This window comes from Neovison vison, chromosome 13 (assembly GCF_020171115.1).
Source record: "Neovison vison isolate M4711 chromosome 13, ASM_NN_V1, whole genome shotgun sequence".
NCBI classification, from domain to species: Eukaryota; Metazoa; Chordata; class Mammalia; order Carnivora; family Mustelidae; genus Neogale; species Neogale vison.
In genome coordinates this window covers 81819332-81846134 of record NC_058103.1, presented here as the reverse complement: position 1 = coordinate 81846134, position 26803 = coordinate 81819332, and the positions used below count along the sequence as shown (strand labels likewise).

Genomic DNA, 26803 nt, shown 5'->3' with positions numbered 1-26803 from the left:
TGCTGCTGATGTATAGTTACTGTTGGGTTTATTTGGTCAAACCAGAAGATATGATGCTTAATTAACTGAGCTTCTGAAATCTTCATGTTAGAAACCTTTAGCATCTTAATAATGTGAATACATATTTTTAAGTACTTATATAATGAACTCTAATGGATTATAACAAAATGTGGATACAGCTTGATGCATATACATATTGGCTCAATGTTCAAAAGGTCTGATTACTCCAGATTGTCTCAGAATCATGCATTACACTATTATTCACACTCTAAGGGCTGCCAACAAGGAAGTAGCTCTTCTATAATTATCATGACTCTTGTCAGAGTTAAAAGTCTCCAGTTCTGTTTTAATAGCAGTTTAACAAAGTGATTAAGAAAGGTGTACTTATAAGTAACTGGCCAGCTGTGCTTCAGTATAGTGAAACCAAGTGAAATGTAACCAAAATATTTGAGGAGTGCCTCAAGTGCCTCTGAACAGAACAGAGTGGGGAACAGGATAGACACCGCCCTTCCCTGCAAGTATATGACTTACCGTGGGGAACAAATTTAACATTAAAATAATTTCTGCTTAATTACAGGGGTGACAAGTGCTACAAAGACAAAAATAAGTTGGGGGTTATATATAAATGGGAAAAAAACTGAGTTATTTGGTGAAGACAAATAGAAAGGCTTCTGAGAAATTGACACAGATTTTTTCTGGAGAATGTGTAGGAAGCTCACAGCTCTCATCCAGTCCATGAGTAAATCCTGTGAGCTGTCCCTTCAAACTGTACCTTTAAGGCAACCGTTTTATTTCTTGCATACCCTCATGGCTATCCTAACACTATCACCTCAGTACCTGCACTGTTTCAGTATCTTCCTAACTGGTCTCTTGCTTACATCCTTACCTTCTTACAGTCTACTCTTATCACAATAGTGAGAGTCATCTTGAAGAATATAATTCACATTATAGTCATCTCTCAAAAAACCCCAGTGACTTTCCAGACTGGAGAAAAATTTGGAACACTTAAGTGGTCAATAAGCCACCTTTCTGACCTTGTCATCTTCTGTCCTCTGCCACCCCCACTGAGCTCCAGCCACCCTGGCCTCTTTGTTAAACTTCGATGCCCACTGAGAGTCTTTATTCTTGCTGTTCCCTCTGCCTGGAATGTTCTTACCAGGATAGCTGATCAGTGCACTCATAAATTTCACATCTCTCAGTTGTGATTGTTTTAGCAAGATCTTTCCTGATCATCCAGTATGAAGTTACAACACCCTCCTTTTCCTCAGTTACTCCCTGCCTCTCACTCCATCTTATTTCTTTCTGATAGAACCTTGTGCCATCTGACAAGCTTTCACTGACTTTGTTGCACGATGAAAGGGGGTGACCGAGAAGATCCCACACAGGCAATTGTATAGCATGGAAAGGAACTCCACTTGCTGAAGGAGTTGAAAGGAGGGCACTGTGAAGAGAAAGTGCTGAGGTTAGGCAAAATGGTGATAGAGAAGGAGTGGTAGGCCAGACTAGTTGGGCTACAGAGGGCAGATTAGGAAAGGGCCCAAATTCTCCCAGAGAAACAGGTAGGCACTGAACATTTGAAATGGAGTAGTGATAAATGTACATACTATAAAAACTATTGTGTGTGGAGAATGGTTGAAGAGTGACGTTTGGAGCAGTCTACTGTAGTGATCTGGATAGGAGATGATGTGTTCTAGATTGGTAAGGTGGGCAAGGGAGTGGAGAGACAGGAACCATGGATGAGGTCCTTGGACACTTGGAGAAATTGTCAAGCCTTTCTCTAAGGGAGCAGGGGTGGTTGGTGCTGCCTCTGATGAGCCGAGAAATCTGGAGATAGAGTAGATTTTTGTGTATTGACCCTTAGGCTGTAGAACAGATAATGACTTCTATTTTAGGCCTGTTGTCTTTATACCAGAACTCTTCTGACAGCCAGAATCACCTAGTTGACATTTCTAATTACCTAGTTGACATTTCTATTCATATTTATAGGCATCTCAAAACTTAGCATGCAGACTGTAGATGGTATTTGAATTTACAGAAAATTTATAGAAAAGATCTTCTAAGGAAACGTGTGAGAAGCAAACAGATGAGAGCCTAAGACTGACCCCTAAGACACTGCAGCTTGTAACAGAGATCAGGTAGAAAGGAAAAATCCCCAGAAGATGGATCTCCCTCTTTAGAGTTTGATTCTTTTTTTAAAAAATTTTACTTTTTATTAGCATATAATGTATTATTAGCCCCAGGGGTACGGGTCTGGGAATCATCAGGCTTAAACACTTCACAGCACTCACCATAGTGTATACCCTCCTCAGTGTCCATAACCCCACGACCCTCTCCCTACCCCCCTACCACCCCACCCCAGCAACCCTCAGTTTGCTTTGTGAGATTAAGAGTCTCTTATGGTTTTTCTCCCTCCTGATCCCATCTTATTTCATTTTTTTCCTTCCCTATCCCCCAAACCTCCGACGTTGCCTCTCAGATTTCTCATATCAGGGAGATCATATGATACTTGTTTTTCTCTGATTGACCTATTTCGCTCAGCATAATACCCTCTAGTTTCCTCCACATCGTTGCAAATGGCAAGATTTCATTTCTTTTTTTTTTTTTTTTAAGATTTCATTTCTTTTGATGGCTGCATGTATTCCATTGTGTATGTGTGTGTGTGTGTGTGTGTGTGTGTATGTGTGTATGTATATCACTTCTTCTTTATCCATTCATCTGTTAATGGACATCTAGGTTCTTTCCATAGTTTGGCTGTTGTGGACCTTGCTGCTATAAATATTCGGGTGCACATGCTCCTTCGGATCACTACGTTCATATCTTTAGGGTAAATACCCAGTAGTGCAATTGCTGGGTTGTGGGGTAGCTCTATTTTCAACTTTTTGAGGAACCTCCAAGCTGTTTTCCTGAGTGATTGCTCCAGCTTACATTCCCACCAACAGTGTAGGAGGGTTCCTCTTTCTCCACATCCTCACCAGCATCTGTCATTTCCTGCCTTGTTAATTTGAGCCACTATGACTGGTGTGAGGTGGTATCTTGTTGTGGTTTTGGTTTGTATTTCCCTGATGCCGAGTGATATGGAGCACTTTTTCATGTGTCTGTTGGCCATCTGGATGTCTTCTTTGCAGAAATGTCTGTTCATGTCTTCTGCCCATTTCTTGATTGGATTATTTGTTCTTTGGGTGTTGAGTTTGCTAAGTTCTTTATAGATTTTGGATACTAGCCCTTTATCTGATATGTCATTTGCAAATGTCTTCTCCCATTCTGTCAGTTGTCTTTTGGTTTTGTTGACTGTTTCCTTTGCTGTGCAAAAGCTTTTGATCTTGATGAAATCCCAAGAGTTCATTTTTGCCCTTGCTTCTCTTGCCTTTGGTGATGTTCCTAGAAAGAAGTTGTTGCAGCTGAGATCGAAGAGGTTGCTGCCTGTGTTCTCCTCAAGGATTTTGATGGATTCCTTTCTCACATTGAGGTCTTTCATCCATTTTGAGTCTATTTTCATACGTGGTGTAAGGAAATGGTCCAGTTTCATTTTTCTGCATGTGGCTGTCCAATTTTCCCAACGCCATTTGTTGAAGAGACTTGTCTTTTATCCATTGGATATTCTTTCCTGCTTTGTCGAAGATTAGTTGACCATAGAGTTGAGGGTCTATTTCTGGGCTCTCTATTCTGTCCCATTGATTTATGTGTCTGTTTTTGTGCTAGTACCATACTCTCTTGATGATGACAGCTTTGTAATAGAGCTTGAAGTCCGAAATTGTGATGCCACCAACTTTGGCTTTCTTTTTCAATATTCCTTTGGCTCTTCGAGGTCTTTTCTGGTTCCATATAAATTTTAGGATTATTTGTTCCATTTCCTTGAAAAAATGGATGGGATTTTGATAGGGATTGCACTAAACATGTAGATTGCTTTAGGGAGCATAGATATTTTCACAAATTTTTCTTCCAATCCATAAGCAGGGAACATTTTTCCATTTCTTTGTGTCTTCCTCAGTTTCCTTCATGAGTACTTTATAGTTTTCTGAGTACAGATTCTTTGACTTTTTTTTTTTTTGCCTCTTTGATTAGAGTTTGATTCTGATCAGTTTTTGACAAATGAAGAAGCAGATGCCAAGAGCCATGAGACAAGTTGCCTGATCTCCTGGGTAGCTGTGCAGTGAGTTTAAGCAAACTCTTTCTGGATCAGGGTAGGGTAGAAAGAATAAACAAATCAAAGAAGAGGTTTTTAAACTCTAAGCAGAGTCCTTAGTTCATGTAACCACTATTGCTTTAGACAAAGGATCTTAGGTATGTTCCTCTTTTCTTCCACCTGAAATCTGTCTACCCACCTTTAAAAGTATCTAAGAATGGGGCATCTGGGTGGCTTAGTTGGTTTAATATCCAACAATCAATTTCAGTTTAGGTCATGATCTCATGGTTACAGGATGGAACCCCAGGTTAGGCTCCATGCTCAGCAGGGATTCTCTCTCTCCTTCTCCCTCTGCCCCTCCCCCATTCTCTCCCTCCCTCTCTCAAATAAATCTATCAGTCTTAAAAAAGTGAAAAAATAAAAAATGAATTACCTAAGAAAGACATTTTCATTTATCTCTTTTTTGGAAACTACCCTCCCACCCTTATCACATTAAAAAATTCCTTTGAGTGAAAAAGCTTCTTTTAATTTTTAAATGTCGAATATCTGTCTACAGTTATCTGATATTAACTTATCTATATGATTTCTCCTTTTCTTTGGGTTATAAGAAGCTCATGTATCTGCAACTCTTAACCCTGCCTGTATACAATAAATTATTGATAGGTGTGTATTTACATAGAATATGCAGAATGTGACAGAAGTGCATTTTATAAAGTTTAATCCTAGAGACTTTTTAATGCATTCTAGGGGGAGCTGTAATTCTCACTGTGCTGGAAAAGAACAGATTCACATCATTAGCATTCTGCTCCTCACAGTAGGAGAAAGTTTTACAGTAAGTTATGCTCATCAGTGCTCTCACAGACCTTTAGGAACAGAACTCACTGAGCCCTTGAAAGCATGCAGAAAGCATGCAGAAATCAGTTAAGACAAATTGTGGACTACAAATGTAGATCCCATAAAGGACCCACCAGATCAATGTTAGTAGCCCCCCTAAATCTCTTCAAAAGAACCTTGTTATCTCTCTTCTTTAGAGTTATTGCAAGATTGTAAGTTAGGACTTCAATGCCCTTTACAAAGAGTCTAAGTCCCTTGCTCTTTCCCACAAACAACATTTTAGTCAAAATGTACTTGAGCTCCAATTGCTTGGTGAAAAATAGGTTACTGCTAGTCATGTTTAGCATTCTTCTTTCTTCCCCTTTGGGATAGAATCTGCCTTCAGACTATTTTTCACACAGAATAAGGATTAGTGCCTCTTTATCAATGTTGTCCATATCCTCACTCAGTATACTTTATTATCACTGCTGGAAGGTACTTCTCAAAGACTGAGTAGTAGAGCTATAAAAAAAAAAAAAAATCAAGCTCCCCAAAGCCAGGGAAAATTGAAATGTCACTCTTTACAAGGAGTTTTAGGAGGGAGACTAAGCATTTACTTCAATACAGACTATCCATTCTATGGCCTAGTTTAGAAACTTTCAAAATCAATTTTAAACATTTTCTTTATAGCTCTCACATTCTCTTAATATCATCCCTTTTTTATTATGAAATTGCCTCCGTCAGGCTACACAGGCGGGGGCAGGCTAGGCTTGAGGAGGATAGGAGGGACGCTGGTGATGGATTGCTTGTCCAACCACCATCAGTCCTGCTCTCCACAGCACCACACACCAGCCTGGCTGTTGGCCTCAGCGCATGCCCCAGATGCATTAAGCCAGCCTGCTGTTTGGCAGACATTTCCCTTTGTTTGTGCTCCTTGCGCTGCTCTAATAACCCTCCTCAAGGCCAAATTAGATTTATATGGAAGGGGAAGTCAGCTAGAGGCTTCAGAATGACTATGCTAATTAGAAACCAAAATATAAACAGCAACTCCACATGGATGTATTAAATAGGCCAGCATTCTCCACAGCAAATCAAATTAAGAGAAATCCCATTATCTCGCTCAGGGCTTCTACATTTTCTTTTTTTTCCCCCCTGACCGCCTGTTTTCATGTTTGAAGAGAATGAGGGTACAAATATATTTCATTATAGGTCTGGTACTAAACTGTAGCCTCTTTCTCCCCTACCCCAAATTACAGGACTACCAAGTCATTATTCACAATTAAACCAAACTCATTTTTTAAAATCCACTGTAAATTTATGTATTGCCCTCTAAAGATTTTAGATTTCAATGTAGCCGCAGATATTTTATTTCTCCTCAACAACGTAGCTTCAGTGTAAACCAGCTACCACAAAGTATTCTGAACAGCTCTCTGAAAAGCCCCATGTATCCTATGAGGGTTTATGTTTATGAATATCTGCTACAGGAAATGAATATTCCATCCATTAATCTCTAACCCTGTGCAGTCATGCTGAATCTACAAGGGAATGTAAAACAAAAGTAGCTTGTCTCTTTCTTTAAAGTGAATCAGCAGTGGTCAGGAAGTTTTTAGGAAATTAATTTGGAGTTGACAAAGCAGCTGGGAAGGGCAGTCATCTTTGTGGCCAAAAGTTGCTGAGCTAGTAACAGAGAAGGAATTGGGAGTGGAAAGTTTGTTCGGAGGATCAGGTAGGAGAGGCAGGTCTCTGATAGCCATCCTTAAATGCTTCTGCACAAAGCAGCTATGCCAAAGCTTCACAGGGTAGAGAATCCTGGTTCCTTTCTTTCAGCTTTAAAAATAAAAAATAATAAAAATAATAAAAATAATCTTTTCACCACTCAGCTTTTTCATTAGCACTATGTGGTAGGTGCTCTAAATGATAGAACAGTGAGCAAGTAGTCAGTTCTTGAGGGAGGAACAAGATGCTGCAGGAAGATAAGCCCCAAGAAAACCAGCAGGATGGGGAGACTGATGCTTCAAGCTGCTGGAAAAACTAGAGTGCTCATTAACTAAGTCCTTGTGGGAGCAATCATGAAAGGACATTTTCCACCTGACTCCTGGGCCAACTTCACCGGTGCTAGCAACTCTCTTCCCATTCACTGGGAGGACCCTCAGTTCCTTTGTCTTTCTTTCTGAAGAGGAGTCATACCCAAAATTTATGAGTCAGGGGCAAACCAATATATTGCAACCAGAAAGGAACAGAAGTGTGCTAAAGAAACCAGTGAAGAGGGCAAGCAGTCTGACAGCAAATGAGAGTTCTGGTTCTTAGGATTGAGTAATGGTGAACATCCCTTGATTTCCACAACAGATGCCTACCACCCTTTTATATCTTTCCTGATGACCCTTCTCTTAGAGCTATTTCTTCTTCCATAAATAAGCCTATTAGTTCTTCTGCAGAAGGCTAACAATGAGCAGAGCAAAAAATTTCATATTGCATTGTGACTCATATTATTTATGGAAAATAGGGGTATTTGAGAACTCTCTATTCACCTGCCATCTACTCTTCCAGTAAATGTCATAGTATTAATCTTTGTAGCTTCTTGTGACAAAGACTCTCTTTGGTTAAATTTGAGTCAGGCTCCTCTGAGCCCAACTAAGCCTTGACCTTGTTTCTCTACTGTCTTTATCCTGGCCAGCCCCACTGAAGCAAGAAATCTGCTAAGTCAGTTTAGACAGAATCCTCTCAGTCTTGGATAGCTGATCAAACTCCTCATTCCCCACCATCACTTGGTGATATCTGATTACCTGGCCTGCCTTCAGTAAGAATCGCATACCCTTGATGTTTCCTCTTAGTAATTTTTCATCTACCAATCCCCTAATTCAGCTCCTTGGCTATAATGTCTCAGCTGTTTATACTGTATTCAGAGTTGGGCTTGATCTCTCTCTCCCATTGTAATAGTCTTGACACCTATTGCAGCAGTCTTGACTAAAGTCTTCCTTAACCATTTTAAATGTCAGAATGAATTTTTTCTTTAACTCATGGTAAAAATAGATGAAGGCATGCCCTCATTTGAGAAAAACATCTGAATAAATGAAACATCTACTTACCATATTGCTTAAACCAAGTTCTCTGTGGTTTTATGAATACATAAACATACATATATACCAATCATAAGATTTCTAGAGGAATCTCAAAAGGAATAATGTTACATGTTTTTCACTAGCCATTACTGCCTTCTGGATAAAAATTATGAATGGTTAGCAAGTGTATGAAATCTTCTTGCTGAGACATTTCCCTCCAAACTCATTACTTTCCATTCAAATATCCATCTATCTCTTCCACCTTTAGTCTACAATTCAAGGCATACAAACAGGCCATATATCTGTACTGCCCAACATGGGAGCCTTTAGCCCAAAATGGCTATTTATACTTGAAGTAATGAAAATCAAATAAAATTAAAAAGTCATCAATCACAGTAGTTACATTTCCCATTTTCAATAACCACATGTGACTGGAGGTTACCATATTTGACTGCACAGATAAGATTTCTATTGTCCATTATTATTTGAAAATTCTATTGGATAGCAATGTTCTAAATAATTCAGATTTGCTAGAACAAAAAGCATTGATAGTTTTCATAGCCAGGCTTATAATACCAAAGAGAATGTAGAGATTATTTCTTAACAATTAGTATCCATTTACTCATTTTTAAGGCTTGTTAAGTGTGGCATACTCTGTGAATTCTTTCCTGTTTCTCCCAGGCCAGATTAATTAAAATCCATTCCCATTATTTATACTTGTTTGTTTGTTTTCTGACCATAAATCTGAAACATCAGAGGCAGAATTCCATTTCCAAATCTATAGGAAGAAGTAGAGTGAAGGGCCTTTCTCCATAGCATGAGCATGAAGTGACTGGTAAGTTTGGGAAAGCCAGACCTTTAGAGAAGGTACAGATTGTTAGCTCTTTCATTTATTATCTGGGGTCCTATGTTATTGGAGAATTAAAAATGTTCATTTTATAGATATACAAACAAGCTTAGGAGTTAAAAAATACCTATGTTTTAGGGTTTGTGGGAATTTAGTTTTTATAAATCACTTAACACAGGGCTTGGTATACAGTAAGCATTTAAATGGTAGCTGTTATTTAATCGGAGTCTTCTATCCTTAATTTTGAATTTTTTTTATTGGGATACCAGGAGGGAGATAAGGTTAATATTTTATACAGAGTACTTTTTTTATATCTATTTTTTATTTTTATTAATTTTATTTTCAAAATGCATTTCTTTTAAAATATTATTTTGGCACCACATAAGAATTTGTTAGTCATGGAAAAACAGAGGTATATTTCTAGCTTGAACTGAAACCATGCTTTGTTTTAAAACCTGTATCCAAATTGGATGCAAAGAATAATACATTATGGTCAGAAGGATTTGTGTCAAAAAGAAAAAAATCAAGGAATCGCTCAAAATTATTATTTCAGCTTTAAGAAGGGGGTAACTTAATATCCTTAACATATTAAACACAGAATCATTGAATAAAGTCTCAGTGATGCAGTAGATGTTCCTTCTTTCAATTTTATCAGTTTGCAAAATTCATGAGGTTAATAAGTATTAAAAATCTCATTACTGTACCATATCAGATAGGGATGTAGCTCGAGGGTGTAATAAACTAGTTCTATTGTTGAAACTCCATCAAAAAGCAAGACTGCACTTACCCAGCATTATAAAAACCTCTATATCTCTCTGCATACAACTTAATGTAATGAAAAAAATATTATGTATGAGGTTTCTGAAAGCTCACAATTCAAATCCTGAAATTCATTGACTTCACATATAAAGTTATAGCAGGTAGCTATTAGAGTTTGAAAGAGATTCACTATCAGCAAAGTGCTGTTGGTCTCGCAGTATATATACTGGGCAGTTATAGCAATAGCCATATTTTGCTTTTTTGAAAATCTTGTGTGATGTTGCTGAAACAGTGCTAGTTGCAAATACTTTGCACAATACTATTACCTCTTCTTCCTGTAGAGGTTATAAGTCAGTATTGATAGGATTTAATAGCTGCCTATGCCCTTTCAGGAAGTAGGGAAGAAGTTTCTCTGGCATTCACCTCTATTGATTCTATCAGCTCTCCCTCCTGTACTTGTCTGCCTCCAACTCTCTCAGTTCACTCTGGGAGCCCATATCATTCTCAGCTAGGTGTCATCTACACTGTTGTCACTCTGTTCAAATGTCACTCTGTTTCAATAGTGTCATCTACACTATTGTCACTCTGTTCAAATGTCACTGTGTTTTAATATATACCAAGATAAATTACCATTAGAAAATCATTTGGGGGGGGCTCAATGTTTTTAAAGATTTTATTTATTTATTTGACAGAGAGAGATCATAAGCAGGTAGGGTCAGGCAGAGGGGGAGAGGGAAGCAGACTCCCTGCTGAGCAGAGAGCCAGATGCTGGGCTCAGTCCTTGGGCCCTGAGATCATGACCTGAGCCTAAGGCAGAGGCTTAACCCACACAGCCACTCAGGTACCCTAGGGGCACTTAATTATAAAAGGAAATTGAATGGCAGAAACTCCTACATGGAAATTTAGCTACATTGCTGGAACATGAGATACTTGCCCATCAGCCCTTGCATTATTCTACATTCAAGGCAGAGAAGGTAGGTGGGAAGATATATGGCTTCCCTACCCATATCTTTTTGCCTCTAAAGAACTCTTAGTTTTTCCTGGAGCAGATAGTGTTCCATATATGACTCAAGAAGGTTAGGCTCTTACCCTAGCTAACAGATCATGATTTGTCCAAACTACTCATGGATATTTATTTCCTCAGATTGACATCAGCAGATGAGAAGGGTAGAGCAGGGAACATGACTTAATCTTGGGGAATGAGCTATAGGGGAACATTGTCCTTTTTATTCAGAAAAAGAAGCCTGGTCCTCATCAAAGCCTTAGGAGGGACAGGCGTTTTGCTCCTTCTTTCTTTTTGCCTGGAAGTCAAATGAGATGCGTGGAGGTCACCGAGCTACCATAAATTGAAAAGCTGTGGAAAAAAAATTAACATTTTAAAAATGTAAGACTAAAGACTCTGGGCCGCCGGCATCAGTGTTGAGCCTACTTCTACAAACATATTATGTGAGAAAGATAACCAGAGTAGAGGTACTTTAAAAATCAAGTTTTTTTCTTAATTACATATAATTTTTTTTCAGTGATCCAAAATTTATTGTTTATGCACCACACTCAGTGCTCCATGTAGTATGTGCCCTCCTTATTACCCACAGCCAGGCTCACCCATCCCCTGCACCATCCTCCCTTCCAAAACCCTCAGTTTGTTTCTCAGAGTCCACAGTATTTCATGGTCCGTCTCCCCCTCTGATTTCCCCCAATTCACTTCTCTCCTTCTCCCAATGTCCTCTGTGTTATTCCTTATGCTCCACATGTAAGTGGAATCATATGATAATTGACTCTCTCTTCTTCTTATTTCATTGAGCATAATCTTCTCCAGTCCCATTCAAAAGTTGGGTATTCATCCTTTCTGATGGAGGCATAATACTCCATTGTCTATACGGACCATATCTTCTTTATCCGTTCGTCCATTGAAGGGCATCTTGACTCTTTCCACAATTTGGTGACTGTGGCCATTGCTGCTATGAACATTGGGGTACAGATGGCCCTTTTTTTCACTACATCTGTATCTTTGGGGTAAATATCCAGGAGTGCAATTGCAGGGTCATAGAGTAGCTCTATTTTTAAATTTTTTGAAGAATCTCCACAGTTTTCCAAAGTGGCTGCACCAACATGCATTCCCACCAACAGTGTAAGAGGTTCCCCTTTCTCCACATCCTTTCCAACACTTGTTGTTTCCTGTCTTGTTGATTTTGGCTATTCTAACTGGTGTTTTTGTTTTTGTAGCAAAAAGCATTCTGAGTAATCTAGTTGCTGACAAGCATTAGCATTCTTAGGCCACATTTTATTTCCCAATGCCAGCACAATAGTTTTAAAACTAGAATCCAGTGCTATCCACCACGGTTGGGTGTGAGTGGGAGTAGTCAAATTTTGCATCATTGTGTTAGTCAGCTTGGGCTGCCATAACAAAATACATGGGCAGATTTGCTTAAACAACAGAGATTTCTTTTCCCACAATTCTGGAGGCTGGAAGTCCAAGATCAAGGTATTAGCATACTTGGGTTCTGCTGAAGGCTCTCTTCCTGGCTTGCAGATAGCCATGATCTTGTTCCTTGTGTGTCAGAGCATCCTCTGTTGACTCCTCTTCTTCCTCTTCCTCTTCTTCCTCTCCCCCACCTTAATAAAGGCACTAGTCTCATTATGAGAATCCCACTTTCATAACCTGATCTAAACAAAATCTTTTCCTGAAGGTCTCCTCACCATGTCATGTTGGGGCTTAGGGCTTCAGTATATGCATTTCAGGGCAGTACACTTCACTCCATAGCAGTATGCATGGTATGCATCTAGACTATTTTTACTTCTCAGGCTCTCAGCAGTATTCATGAGGTATATATGAAGAAGCTTTTCTGAATACCCTTAAAACGATAAGGCTATTCCCTGTGCTGGCTTCATATGCTTGTTAGGGATTATGTGATAAGAAGAGAGCTGTTCGTGCTTACCAGGTTTACACTTTTCTAGGGCTTCATGATATTATGTTGTTTCCTTATGAAGGTCAGTCACCCATCTTTTCTTCCTGGCCTCTTGCATGGTCCACTTGTTTCCTTTCTTCATTTCTACTAATTTACCTTGTGTTTAGTCACCTTCCCTAAGAGTAATGGGTATGGATTTCACAGTGCATAGCAAATGTGAGAACAATGTAACCTTATGTTTTTTAAGAACTGAGCTCAAGTTATTGAGTTTCCCACTAGTATGAGTCATAAAATACTCTAAACACTTCAAACTCAAACAAGTTATCAAATTAATAATTTCTGATTTAAAGAAAGATAAATCGAGGATTTTACATGCCTTCTACTCATTTCCTGGGGCTTCTGACACTGATGACAAAGATATTGAGAAAAATGAAAAAAATTCTAGGAGTGTTTGGAGATACCACATAGATGAAGCTGTCTGTGCCCTGGATTGGTCTGTGGTAAGCCTCTGCCTTCTACAGCTCTTTCCTGGGTGACTGCAATGGTATCTTTACTGATCTCACTGACTCGTTTTAACATGTGCATACATTGATTCACTACTTAAACAATACAGAAGGATACAAAAACAGGACTTTCAAATTTTCTTCCCAAGCTCCAATCCTACTATTGAGAAGCAATGACTTAGAACTAATTCTGTGGTTTGCATCATAACTTCAAAGCTGACAAAGAATAAAAGAATGAGTGTTTAGATAGGATTTATTGTCTGCTGGGAAAGATGAAGAATTTACTAAATTTACCCAATCTCTTATCTCTTTTACAAAATCTGTTCATTATAGTTATAGAAAAGATTGTAAATGTCAACATTTGATTTAAAAATAAATTATAACTAAGTCTTCTGTGCTCTGGTTTATGGATTCAACTCATAGATAATGAATGGCATTTATCATATTATGTAAATGTTCTTTTAAAGCCAATTAATATGAATGGGTTCTTAAAGAAGTAGACAGTCCTAGATTATTGAAACGTAGCTCTTTGAAGGAGATTTTTCCATGTGTTAAGTTCCAATATAGTCTATTAATTTCCATTATCTAACTTCTCTGGTTTCTCATAACTGTCCTCTTCCTCAGCCCTACAGTTGGAATAGCTCCCTCTGTTATTATACCCAAAGAATATTGTACATCCTTGTTTTTCCTCTTTTTGGGGAAAGTTTAATAAAGAGACTATTCATAGAGTACCTCAGTAATGTCATCTGGTTCCTCTGAGGACCTTGACTTTTTTTTTAATTTAATTTTTTCAGTGTTCCAAGATTCATTGTTTATGCACCACACCCAGTGCTCCATGCAATACATGCCCTCCTTAATACTGACCACCAGCCTCACCTAACCCCCCATCTTCCTCCCCTCCAAAACCCTCAGTTTGTTTCTCAGAGTCCGGCAGTCTCTCATGGGTCATTCCCCCTTTGATTTCCCCCAATTCACTTTTTCTTTCCTCCTCCTAATGGGAGGACCTTGACTTTTTAGTCTATAAACAGCCAAACTATTACTCATGTGTGAATGTGTAAGTCCAAAATTTTCACCCAGAACTTTGATGTAATGGATGGAAAATAACAACAAAAACAAAAACAAAAACAAAAGTGGATAGATGTTTTTGCTAAAATATCTGTGGAAATATTAATTATAAAGGAATTTCTTTCTGAAAGCTGGTATAATTTAGAAATTCTGATGATGACAAAGTTCTCAATGTATGTCTAGGTATGAATCATGTTTTGTTCATCCTACTCAGTGCCTGGGGAATCCTTTCAATCAGAATGTCTTAAAATTAATAAATCATTAATCAAAGGAATGCATTCATGGAGTTAAAAAGTCAAATAGCAATAAAAGGCATAAGAAAAAACAATGAGGGGTGCCTGGGTGGCTCAGTTGGTTAAGCATCTGAGTCATGATTTTGGCTCAGATCATGATCTCTGGGTCATGGGGTCGAGCCCCTAGTCAGGCTCTGTGCTTTGCTGGGAATATGCTTGGGATTCTCTCCCTCTTCCTCTGTCCTTTCTGCCTCCCCAGCTCTCTCTGTCTCTCTCAAAAATAAAAAAATCCTAAGAAGAAAGAAAAAACAGTTATCTTCTTTTCTTCTACCTCATATGTCCTCCTCCACTAGTGTTCCCTAGAGAGAACCACTTTTACTCTTAGTTGTTTTATCTGGAATTTACCTTTTCATAGAGCATGTGTACTTCTTTTTAGTTCTGTATTAGTTGGGTTATTACCTTATTACAGGTGTTGGTGATTTAGTCCAGCCTTCTATCTCTGGCCTCAGTTTACCCACTCCCATGATTTTCTCAAAATAATTATTATAATTTTTGGCCAAATCAAGCTAGTGTTTACAATAGGACTTCAGAAATACTTCTCTCTGCTGAGTCACATAATATACTATAATTAAGATTCTTTTCTGTACAATGTTTAGTTTTCTACATACCTATCAGGTGAGCTGTCAAGTACCTCCTGATTTTTCTAAGTGTCAAAATACAAATCCATCATTTCCCTTTATTTCCTCCATAACTTTCTCTGGGAGCACCAGTTGGGATTGATTATGCTCTGGGCATAACTTAGTACTCATCTGGTACTTTCTCTGCTGTCCAACATTTGAGCTCCCATTTCCTGGATCATATACCTTATTGTTTCTGTTGTCATTATTTATAGCCTTGATTTGATGGAATTCGTCCTCCAGTAGCATCTGAGAAAAGGTATATGAAAGATATATTTTAGTTCTAGGTTTGAAAATGGTTTTTCAAAAAAAAAAAGAAAGAGAAAGAAAATGGTTTTTCAATCTGGATTTCTCTGCTTATACAAACCCCATCAAGTGTGAGAGTAGAATGATATTTTTTTCCTCTGAATTTTTTTTTTAAAGATTTTATTTATTTATTTGACAGAGAGAAATCACAAGTAGATGGAGAGGCAGGCAGAGAGAGAGAGGGAAGCAGGCTCCCTGCTGAGCACAGAGCCCCATATGGGACTCGATCCCAGGACCCTGAGATCATGACCCGAGCCGAAGGCAGCGGCTTAACCCACTGAGCCACCCAGGCGCCCCTTTCCTCTGAATTTTGAAGGCATTGTTCTACTGCATCTATTGCCTTTAGGCATCTAGTGTTAATGTTGAGAGTTATGAAGAAATTCTGATTCCTATTCCACTTTTTGTGACTTCCTATTTTCCTGTGAAAAATTTTAGGGTCATATCATCTCTGTTATTTGGTGGTATAACTTTTCTAGATCTTCTGTACTTTGCAGCCTTTTAAATGATCTTAAAGGGGCTGTCTTTTTTCACTTTTTCTCTTACTGATATTAGAGATAACATCTTCATGATGGAATAGCGATTTTGATGTACAAAAACAAAAGAAATAACCTGTGTATTGTCACTACCACACTCATATCTCAAGCAGACATGTTGGCTCAAACCCATATGTATGTACAAACTTGTGATAATTTGAAGTGCTGAGATTACAGTGTATCCCACATCCAGTATCAAATTTATTATTTTTCCTTAATAATGACAAACAGTGGTTCATCATGGTCAGATTCAAGATATCAAGTTGGCAAGTGAAAAAAATTTTTTTTAATTTAATTTTTTTCAGTGTTCCAAGATTCATTATTTATGCACCACATCCAGTGCTCCATGCAATATGTGCCCTCCTTAATACCCACCACCAGGCTCAACCAACCCCTACCCCCTCCTTTCCAAAAACCTCAGTTTTTTTTTTCTCAGTGTTCACAGTCTCTTGTGTTTTCTCTCCCCCTCTGATTTCCCCCAACACACTTCTCCTCTCCTTCTCCCAATGTCCTCCATGTTATTCCTTATGCTCCGCAAGCAAGTGAAACCATAGGATAATTAACTCTCTCTACTTGACTTATTTCACTCAGCATAATAGTCTCCAGTCCCATCCATGTTGATACAAAAGTTGGGTATGCGTCCTTTCTGATGGAGGCATAATACTCCATAGTATATATGGACCATATTTTCTTTATCCAATTGTCTGTTGAAGGGCAACTTGGCTCTTTCCACAATTTGACGACTGTGGCCATTGCTATGAACATTGGCATACAGATGGCCTTTCTTTTCACTACATCTGTATCTTTGGGGTAAATACCCAGTAGTGCAATTGCAGGGTCATAGGGTAGCTCTATTTTTAATTTTTTGAGGAATCTCCACACTGTTTTCCAAAGTGGCTGCACCAACTTGCATTCCCACCAACAGTGGAAGAGGGTTCCCCTTTCTCCACATCCTCTCCAACAGTTGTTACTGTCTTGTTGATTTTGGCCATTCTAACTGGCATAAGGTGGTATCTTAATATGGTTTTGATTTTAATCTCTCTGATGGCTAATGATGATGAACATTTTTTCATGTGCCTGTTAGCCATTTGTATGTCTACTTTGGACAAGTGTCTGTTCATATCTTCTGCCCATTTTTGGACATGATTATCTGTTTTGTGTGGGTTGAGTTTGAGGAGTTCTTTATAAATCTTGGGTATCAGCCCTTTGTCTGTAGTATCATTTGGGAATATCTTCTCCCTTTCCATGGGTTGCCTCTTAGTTTTTTTTGACTGTTTCCTTTGCTGTGCAGAAGCTTTTGATCTTGGTGAAGTCCCAAAAGTTCATTTTCACTTTTGTTTCCTTTGCCTTTGGAGACATATCGTGAAAGAGTTGCTGTGGACGATGTCAAAGAGGTTACTGCCTATGTTCTCCTCTAGGATTTTGATGGATTCCTGCCTCACTTTGAGGTCTTTTATCCATTTTGAGTTTATCTTTATGTATGGTGTAAGAGAATGGTCACGTTTCATTCTTCTATACATAGCTGTCCAATTTTCCCAGTACCATGTTTTGAAGAGACTGTCTTTTTTCCACTGCATATTTTTTCCTGCTTTGTCAAAGATTAGTTGACCATAGAGTTGCAGGTCCATATCTGGACTCTCTACTCTATTTCACTGGTCCATTTGTTTGTTTTTGTGCAAGTACCCCAAACTACTAGAACTCATACAGCAATTCAGTAACGTGGCAGGATACAAAATCAATGTACAGAAATCAGTTGATTTCTTATACACTAACCATGAAAATACAGAAAGGGAAATTAGGGAATTGATTCCATTTACTATAGCACCAAGAACCATAAGATACTTGGGAGTAAACCTAACCAAAGAGGTACAAGGATCTGTACTCAAGGAACTACAGAACACTCATGAGAGAAATTGAAGAAGACACAAAAAGATGGAAAAGCATTCCATGCTCATGGATTGGAAGAATAAACATTGTTAAAATGACTATACTGCATAGAGAAATCTATACTTTCAATGCCATCCTGATCAAAATTCCACCAGCATTTTTCAAAGAGCTGGAACAATCTTAAAATTTGTACGGAACCAGAAGGGACTCTGAATTGCTAAGGAAATGTTGAAAAAGAAAAACAAAACTGGGGGCATCACATTGCCTGATTTCAAGCTTTACTACAAAGCTGAGATCACCAAGAAAAATTTTCAATGTGGTTAATAATAGAACAATGTTCAAGCCAAAAAAAAGATCACATTACATTAATGCTGTTAATTAACACTTTGCTATTTAGTAGGTTTTAAAGTTAATTTGTAAATTTGCTTTGGTTTTATAATTGTATAAGGAGTCTTCATTCCAGTATTTGCTAAATTCCTACAATGTGTAGGGCACTGCTTTGTTTATCACTAAATACCAAATACACAGCACAAAAATCTTAAGTTTATACTGTAAGTGCTATAGACTGTATGTGTCTTCTCAAAATTTATATATTGAAGCCTAATCCTCAATTGTGAAGATATTGGGAGGTGGGGACTTTCAGAGGTGATTAGATCATGAAAATGGAGTCCTCGTGAATAGAAATACTTCCCTTATGAAAGAGACCCCTTAGAACTTCCTCACCCCTTCTGCATTGAGGACACAGCAAAAGGACAGCTATCTATGATCAGAAAGTGAGTCCTTACCAGGCGCTGAGCTTGCCAATGCCTTGATCTTGGACTTCCCAGTCTCCAGAATTATGAGAAATAAATTTCTGTTATTTATAAGCCATGCAGTCTGTGGTACTGTCTTACAGGAGTCCTCACTGACAAAGACAGTAATTTTATGAGGAAGGAGTTTATTTATTTATTTTTTTTAAGATTTTATTTATTTATTTGACAGAGAGAGATCACAAGTAGGCAGAGAGGCAGGCAGAGAGAGAGGAGGAAGCAGGCTCCCTGCTGAGCAGAGAGCCCGATGCGGGACTCGATCCCAGGACCCTGAGATCATGACCTGAGCCGAAGGCAGTGGCTTAACCCACTGAGCCACCCAGGCGCCCGGAAGGAGTTTATTCTTAATTAAAATCTTAGGCTATTCTATATATCATACATAGGTTTAGCATACAAAATGTATAAATGAGCATATTTACATATATAAATTTAGTTTAACACTGGGTAACTATAAGAATGTTTCTTGTTAATGGGACTTTGATTCCTCACACTTTCACAAGTACTTTCTTCAAATTTCTAACATTTTCTCTGCTGACTCAGAGAAGAACCTTAAAGGTTTGCTAACATCCTTGTCTTATTCTACCTCCTCTTCTAGGCATCAGTTTCCTCATTGATAAGATGAAAGGATGCAGACTTATATCAGAAGAGATAGGGCCATAGGTGTGAGATACACATATTCTCAAAGGCGTGATATTTAATCCTTCTGAGCATTAAATGTTCCTTTAATATTTTTGTTGACTTATAAAGGGTCAGAAGTATCAAACTGAGGGAAATGTTCACTGTAGCTCCCATAGATGACATGGAAATGCATATGGTCTTCTGCATTTGGGGAACACCAGATCGTACAGGAAACATGCCTGATTTTCTTTCCTTCCTCAGCAAGAAAAAGTTATGGGTAAGGACTTGGCTCCTACGGAAAAAGGTAACTATGATGATAGCTTCTATTCCACAGATTTGTTTGACCTAATTTCTTAACACATTTTAACACGTGGATTCAAGAACTGAGGCAAAAGCTTACCTGGTTGCCAGAGAAAACTCCCAGGGCCTAATCAACTTTCAAAGCTTTTGTCAAAGCAAAACAGAAAAGTGACAAATACAATACAAATGCAGACTGGATGAAACATAGTATGCCTTCCTTAAAGTGGGAAAACCATCTGCTAGTTGCCTATTTGTATATGCTCTCCTTCACTTCAATGCTTAGAGTAAAAAAAAAAAAAAAAGAAAAAAAAAGATTGGGGACCTTTGGGAAGTGGGGTTCAGATTAAGAATCCCTACTGGCTGTTCTATATAGAGTTAATGACTAATGTGGATGGAGGCAGTGGCCAACCTCCATTTCATCTTTCCATTGTCTGCCAGAATAGCATGAAATCTATTCTAGGCATCTGCAACTGGAGGAAAACGTGCCAATTATTTTTATTGATCTAAAGCCTTCATAGGTAGGACACCTTGCCAGAGCAGCATATGGAAATTTAGATAAGGAAATGATTGCAGAGACATGGAAAGGCTTCACTATTTGGAAAAGAACATGTAGGCCTTTAAACGAACAACCACTTGGTATTCCAGAGCTTAAGAGCGCCAAAGACGAATTATGCAGTCGCTGCAATGGAAATTGATTACTAAGCCTTCGATGAGTCACATGCCTTAGGAATTAAGTACTCCAATCTATTATTGTCAGTATCCTGATGGGTCAACCAGGCTGTGAATGGGAATTTGCATTAAATTGATTTGAGTGTTTTTTCTTGAACTAACATCACTCAATCAAGGGACACATTCAGACAGAGCTAGATAAGTCTGACTGAATTTGATTTGGAAAAGCAGAGTAGCAAGGGATTAGCAGGCAGAATTTAAAAGCACCATAAATCTGGCACTACAGGCTGGGCTAGGAAAAGCTGGTGATCTGTCTCTGTGCCACAGTAAGGGGATAGTCAAAGCAAATTTGGTTTGTGGTTTTGTAGCATGTTGTTTGATACAGTCATGGATTACAAAAATCATCAGGTAACCCAAAGGACTTCTTCCGGGAGGATTTCAGATCTGAAATTAAAAAGTGACCAAGTATTTGCTATCTGTCCCAAGACTGAGTCTGTATCTAGTGTATATTTGCCATGTAATGATATTTTAATCTCAGGTAGGTCACTCACTTTACATGTAAAGAATCTTTTATGTAGAGAGGGTAAGCAGATTAGATTACCTCAGGTCCACTCATGTCTAACGTTCTATGAGTCCGTGAACAGAAAAATATCAGGTGCCAAATATCACTTGGACATTTGATGTTCTTTGTGGGCTACATGTTGGGGCTGTATCATACTCTGTCCTGGCACATAGCTCATGGTTTATGGAAGGTGTGGGTCCTCAGGGGCTATAGTGGGTTAGAAAGTTTTGAGATGGACTTGTGATAGGTACTGAGAATTGGCAGTGTTTGATTATTGAGCAAATTAACACCTACAGCTCAGGAAGGAGTATCTCTTGATACTTAACTCAGTAACAAACTATAAATAAAGTAAATGATTTCCTTTTTATCTACTGTTAAGTAATTATGTACACATACTAATAAGGGTCCAGATATTTGCATTAAATGATGGAAAAAGGGCATGAGAAACTTGTTACATAGTCCTTTACAGTAGAGAAAAATGTGAATTCTCAGAGAACATATGGTATCCTTATGTCTTAACCTGTTCCAACTAAAAAACACCATGGGAAAATTTTGTTCCTTCATTTAAAAAACACACCTAACTTTGAAGTATTATAGTATTCTCAGGTGGCTGAAAGATACTTAGAAGAATTATAATTCACTAATATTCACCTGTACTAACCACTAAGCTGAAAATTTGGTAAAGATGTAAGGTTACTGGTTTATTGATCAAGCAGGACTTGTGGGAGTAATAGCTGACCTCTTATCAGTGTTGAGTCTTTTCCATTTCCATCTTGTCTGTTCCCACAGTTGCCATGGTAACATTATCAGTATCTCCTTACTGTGGATTACTGCTTGCCAGAAGTCTGAGATGTATCTTAGAATATATGTGTCTGTGTTGCCACATTCCCCTTCCATGGCTCTTTCTGCCACTGTGAAGTACAGAAATCTCTAAAACTGTGTGAGTCTTTATTCATGCTGGAGTTCATAGGATATGCATCTTTGATGTGTTAGGCTATATCTTTGCTTGGTTTGATTAACATACAGGAAGTAGTTCATGAAGATTAATATCTTGAAAGTTACTTTGTCTCTTGAAGTTTCCTCTTATGAAGAAGTTGGTAAGGTTTTGCAGATAAGCCATTTGCACAGGAAGTGCTCATTGTTTGAATGTTATTCTGGAAAATACAGTAATCAATATTTTTGCAGCTTTGTGCATTGTGGTTGTTCAATCAAACTCCATTCAACTTGAACCATAGGTTCTTGAATTCTTGTTTAAACTAGAAATATAGCTGTTAAAGTTGAAAACAGTACACCAAAGGTATAATTACTGTATTATGATGCTCTAGTGAATGTATGGGATACACTAAGCCCAAAATTGTGAAGATCTTGTAGAAGCCTGGTAAAAGAAGTTGAGAATCCACTTTCAGGGATATAAGTTTGGTCAGAAGATGATTTTGAAGTAGCATTAAATATATATATATATTATCCTCACCTATTAAACCTATGCAAAAGGCCTGGGAAAATAAACCTAGGGAGAGAACTATTTGTGTGTCCAAATAGAAAGGAGAGATGACCTTATGTTGTTAATACTCAGTGGGTCCGAGAAGCAAATTTCAGGATGTCCCAGGAGTGTACAAAAGATTTGCCCCAGAAGGGAAGAAATTGAAATAAAAGCAAATAATGAGGATCCATGGTGTGAAAAATGGAAAGGAGACAGCAGCATCTCCACCAAATTTCTATTATAATTGGGAGAAATTGGGTTGAGAACGGACTTAGCTAACATTTTCTCAGCCACCAGGGGGCCTCAGTTGAATGTATGATGTGTATCTAAAGGCCCTCCTCCCTTATTCTGAGCTCTATCACCCTCCCCACCTCCACCCCGCCGCCCCCCAATCTTCTGACCCTAGAGAGAAGATAAACAGCTGGTCAGTGTTTATACAGATGTCATGGTCTGACTTTCCAGTTGTATCCATAGTGACCTTCAAAGAGAAAGGACAGAAATAAGCAAGAACACAAGCTCATTTTTGTGGTACCTCCAGCTTAAGAGGAACAGTATTTCTGAACAGTAAGACCCTATAGGCTACATTTAACTGAGGTGTTGTGATGTGAAAATAAGTAAAATTTGGAAAAGAATAAATCTATTTACAATTAACTTCATGAAAATTAAGATATTTACTAATCTAAAATTTGGCAAAATAAAATCAGTACAATATTTGGCAAAATAAGTCAGTACAATATTATGTTCTAGGTTTTAGAATATATAACCACATTTGTATTATGGGCATTGGGTTAAATCTGGCATAAGTACTGTAAAACATTAAGCTATTCAGAGATTTTCCTTTGAGGTGTTTAAGCCTTTGATTACCATGCCCTTCTCAGGCTAGGGTTGTAGTATTTGTCAATTCATAGTAAAAAATGGGCAACTAAGCCCAATGAAGTGCCCAAGTTAGGTGCTGCCTACTCCCTCTTAATGGTCAAGGTCAATTTCCCCTGCCAAGATTGTGCTGCTTTTCTTTGCTTGCTAATTCCTATAACACGAAGTGCTGATAAGCCAACTGTAGCTTTCACTTCAACAGGATGCTTAATAGGTCCTCTGTGAAAGTGTTAGCCCTTTGGGCACCAGGACTTTTCCATGTTGTGATTTTTTTTTTTTTTTCAGAAAATAAAGAGAAAAGAGGCATAAAATAAGGACCCCAGTGAGTTAATAGGAGTTAGGGTAAGTGGCTATGATTAAAGCTATTACTTGGTTGGGCTTGGTAGTCTACAGTCATCCCCAAAGCTCTGTCTGGTTTTTGTAGGGACCAAATGGAGAATTACATAAAGATATAATCACCACCCTTGTATCCTTGAAGTCTTTAAAAGTAACACTAATATGGGGCACATGAGTGGCTCAGTGGGTTAAGGCTCTGCCTTTGACTTAGGTCATGATCTCAGGGTCCTAGGATCTGGCCCTGCATCTGGCTCTCTGCTCAGCAGGGAGCTTGCTTCGCTCTCTCTCTACCTACCTCTCTGCCTACTTGTGATTACTCTCTCAGTCAAATAAATAAATAAAATCTTAAAAAAAAAAAGTGACAGTAATATGCACTATCCGTCCTCCCCAAAGTGTGATATTATTTGTGATTTACTGCTTTGGCCATCCCTGGAGCAGTTTTACAGGCTTCCACTTACCTTTAGAACTAAAAGTTTCATAGTGGGGAAGCCCACACCCCAATATGGGAATTGCACTCTGTCAAACATGGTAATTCCAATCGTACTTTCTGGACATGAAGAAATGACCACCATATATAGGTCTTCAGATCAAGCTGACCCATTGTAAATTGGACTTTAGCCTGGAATTCATTATTTAGCACTAGTATGCCTCCATTCTAACAGGGAACCATTATAATGCTTTGAGTTGCCAGGTTTTATTTTCAATTCACACTCTTTTCCCAATAATCCTCAAAATACAAGAATTCTCTTTTCCACAATGTATAGTTTCCATGAGTAAATGGTCAAAAACCCCTGGGGAAAAGAATGATTACCATATATGCTTGCTGTGCCTTTGCAGGATCCTTCATGCAAAGTGACAAGGCCACTTCTTCAAAAAATTGGATCCAAATCTGAAAACTGGTTCAGGACCAGAAATGCACAATGAATTGCGTCTTTTTGACAGGATGTCATCTCAAGCTCCTTGTCATCCATTGTTTTCCTTTTTGGTACAAATTGAAGAGTATCCCTATTGGCTGCCCATCTATCTTGCTTCTGGGTTACCATATTCCATTAACTATTGACATATTTATCTGTGGGTTAGGTCCTTTCTCATATGGGAAGCATATAGATGGGCCTTGCTTTTTATTTTTTGGAGAATTTAGTCCATTTGCATTTAAAGTAATTGATAGGTATGTACTTATTGCTATTTTGTGTTTTCTGGTTGTTTTTGTAGTTGACATCTGTTCCTTTCTTCTTGCTCTCTTTCCTTGTGGTTTGATGGCTTTCTTTAGAGTTATGCTTAGATTCTTTTCTCTTTTTGTGTGTGTGTACGTCTATTATAGATTTTTTATTTATGGCTACCTTTGAATTCATATACAGCATCCTATGCACATAGTGGTCTGTATCAAGTTTATAATTGCTTAAGTTTGAGCATATTCTAAAAGCACTAAATTTTTACTCCCCCTTTTTTTACATATCATGTTTTATATCTTTTAATTTTTTGTATCTCTTGACTAATTTATATGGAATATAATTAATTTTACTACTTTCATGTTTAAATTTCTATACTGGCTCTATAGGTACTTAATCTACCTTTATTACATATGTTTACTTTTACTGTGACATGTTTTCCTTTCATAATTTTCTTATTTCTAGTTATAGCTTTTTCTTTTAACCTAAAGAATTCCCTTTAACATTTCTTGTAAGGTTGGTTTAGTGGTAAAGTCCTTTAAGTTGGTTTGGGAAACTATTTCTCCTAGCAATATCTTGTTGGGTATTCTTGGCCATGTAGATATTTTCCTTTTAGTACCTTGAATATATCATGCCTTTCTCTTGTGGCCTACATGGTTCCTCCTGAAAAATCAGCTGGTGGCCTTATGGGGTTCCTCTTATATGTACTAATTTTCTGTTATCTTGCTGCTTTTAAGATTCTTTATTATTCTGGGGTGCCTGGGTGACTCAGTGGGTTAAGGCCTCTGCCTTCTGCTCAGGTCGTGATCTCAGGGTCCTGGGATCGAGCCCCGCATCGGGCTCTCCACTCAGCGGAGAGCCTGCTTCCTCCTGTATCTCTGACTATGTGTGACATCTCTCTCTCTGTCAAAAAAAAAAAAAAAAAGATTCTTTATTATTCTGTCTTAATTATTAATTGTCTTAGTGTGGGCTTCCTTGGATTAATCTTGTTAGGGCCTCTTTCTGCTTCCTGGATCTAGATATCTGTTTTATTTCCCCAGATTATGGAAGTTTTCAGTTACATTTCTTTAAAAAAGTTTTTTGCCTCCTTTTCTTTTTCTTCTCTTGCTGGGACCCCATTAACGCAAATGTTATTATGTTTAATGTTGTTGCAGAATTCCCATAAACTCATAGTCTCTTTTTTTAATTATTCTTTTTTGTCTTTGTTCTTCAATTTGGTTGCTTTCCACTACCTGTATTCCAGATCACAGATCCATTCTTCTGCATCCTCTAATCTGCTATTGATTTTCTCTAGTGTATTTTTTATTTATTATTGCCTTGATTTTTCAACAATTCATTCCCTTTTAAATTTTCTCTTTGTTGAGGATCTCACTGAATTCATGTACTCTTTTCTCAAGTCTAGTGAATATCTTTATGATCATTACTTTAAAGTTTTTATGGGGTATAATATTTATTGCCATTTAATTTCTTGTCCTTCCATTTGGGAAATATCTATCTCCCCATTTTATTTAACCACATGTGTTTGTTTCAACATATTAGGTAGGTCATCTACATCTTCTGGTCTTGAAATTAATGGCCTGTGTAGAAGGGGTCCTGTGGTGCCTTATAGTGCAGACACCCTGGTCACCAGAACCAGGCATTCCACTGGTGTCCTCTGTGTGGGCTGCTGTTCCCTGCTGTTGTAGCTGAGCCACAGTTTCTGTGGATCTGCTGATATGTGGGGCTGGCCCAGCTGGCTGCAATGACCCATTTTGCCTGCTGTGGGCATACTGGGCAAGTTTTGTTCCACTACACTGTTGAGAGGCCTGGAAGCAACTGCTCTGGGCTCACTGTTACGTGTGGTTAGTCCTTAGCCTGGTTGTTGCCATTAGCCTGTACTACAGCTGCAGGCTACTGAAAGGCAGGGCTTGCTCCCTGAAAAGCCAGGTAAGAGGCCTGACTACAGGAACTGTGAGGGCACTGGTATACGGGGTTATCTTCCTCCCTTCCTAGGGCAGGAGTCATTTTGGAGTGACACCAGTCCTGGCCAGGGAGGCTCACCATGTATAGTGAAACAGGAGCTGCTTTGAAAGGATGCCTGTTGAGGGCAGTGGTTGGGTGTGTGCAGTCCGCTGGGGAAAGCCGGCAGGGGGGCATATATTTCTAGTAAGGTAGATAGGGAGTGTTAGAACTGTCTTTCTCAAGCATTCAGCTATTTCGGCTGGAGGAAGAAAAATAAAATGGCAACCACTAACACTTTTGTGCACGGAGAAATTTCCTACAGATTCCTGTCCCTT

At 38.4% G+C, this 26803-nt stretch overlaps 1 long non-coding RNA gene across 1 annotated transcript in view; it reads right to left on the bottom strand.

Moving 5' to 3' along the window:
• Positions 1-10887: 10887 nt before the first annotated feature.
• The window catches only part of LOC122893156, a 247822-nt gene continuing 231906 nt past the window's right edge, over positions 10888-26803 (bottom strand). The window contains exons 5-6 of the long non-coding RNA XR_006381590.1: positions 15172-15234; positions 10888-10955 (exon numbers count right to left, since the gene is read on the bottom strand). This is a non-coding gene — a long non-coding RNA (uncharacterized LOC122893156). The remainder of the gene's footprint in view (positions 10956-15171; positions 15235-26803) is intronic.